Here is a 1687-nt window from a genome sequence, read left to right on the forward strand (position 1 = left end):
GAATTATTTTCATATTTATAAATTATTTTTTTTTAATTAAAAAAAATAAATTTTATATATTTTTATTTTATAAACATTTTAATTAGTCAACAAGTTACCAGTTCAATGATCAAAGTTTCTTTTTTAAATCTACAAATTCTTTAACCCTCTAAAGGTTAACACAAAATGATTTCTTTATTAAAAAAATTCACACCTTTTTTAACACTTTTTTAAAACAAAATTTTAACAAAAATTTTCATGTAATTTAAAACTTTTTTTTAAATTTAAAAAGAAATATTTTTACCTTTTTTATAATCAAATTTTTTTTCAATAACTTTTCTCTACATTTTGTTTCTTTTTTTTAATTTTAATTTCACTACAAATAATTTTTTTTAATCAAAAATTCTTTTAAAATTCTAAAATTTATTTTAAGTATTTTTCTAATAAAATGATAAAATTTGAAAAATTATTTTTTGAATTATTTTTTCTTTTTTTTAATTAAAGCAGTTTGGTTTTTTTTTCTTGAAATTTTAGCTTGAAAAAGTTTTCACTCTTTTTTTTTTTTGTATATGTAGTGGTAAATTTTTTTCTTTTTTTTTTGACAGAAATTGTGTATTTATTTCTATTTCTTGTCTGTTTAAAACAAACCGTCCACGTTTCTTATTTTGAAGGAGGAAAAGGCAACAAACAGCACAACCCGAAACCGGAACACCAACTGAAAGTTAATTTAAATCCTCAAAAAGGAGCTACCACAACACTAAATAGAGGCTCAACTTGAATTACTGGAACTTCGGACTGGAATGGCAAAGAGATGCTGGAAGTTATAGGAGGGAAGCTGTAGCAATAAAAACTCTATGAAAAATGCATAAATGCATTTAAGTTAAGAGTACCACACAAAAGAGTAATAAAAGCTTATTAAGAGAGTTGAAAAATTTTACTCTTTTGCCATAACATCCCTTTAAAATTTCCACTTGGTTGCAAAGCTTTTCATTTCGTTTTATCCCATATTTCTTTTATAAGTTTTTCTTGTACATTTGTGTGTGTGTACACTCTTGTTACAGGATTTGGTTGGGTTATTAAGAAGTCTTTAGGATACAAAATATGTGACAATTGATATGTAATTATTAAGAGCAGGAATAAAACAAAGCAAAGGGGTTTTTCTGTACTTCGATAACCTAGTTTTTTTAATATTTTTTATTTGTTTTTTTTATGCAATTTAACTTAATTTTTTTTATATACATACCTACACATATTTCTATATTTCAAAATCTTATTCTCTTCTTAGTATCCTTTACTTCAAGTTTGTAATTGCCAAAGAAATGTTTAAAGGAAATATGATTTCTTTTAATCTTTCTGCCTTTTTTTGTTTTTTGCTACCTCTACGACATGAGAAATAAAAAAGGTTGAAAAAATTATTAAAAAAAAAAAAAAAAAGTTTTGTACAATATGGCAATACAAATGCATAAGTGTATAATTGAATAATGTAAATTCCCTTTAGATGAGTTGATTGAGAGTGTCATTAGAGTGTTGATGAATACTAAAAACATACATGAGGCAAATAGAACAATTTTATATTAAATTTTAGAGTTTAACTGAACTATAACTGAACTAGAACTGAACTAGAACTGAACTAGAACTGAACTAGAACTGAACCAGAACTGAACTAGAACTGAACTAGAACTGAACTAGAACTGAACTAGAACTGAAC

This window comes from Lucilia cuprina, chromosome 2 (genome assembly GCF_022045245.1).
Source record: "Lucilia cuprina isolate Lc7/37 chromosome 2, ASM2204524v1, whole genome shotgun sequence".
Lineage (NCBI taxonomy): Eukaryota > Metazoa > Arthropoda > Insecta > Diptera > Calliphoridae > Lucilia > Lucilia cuprina.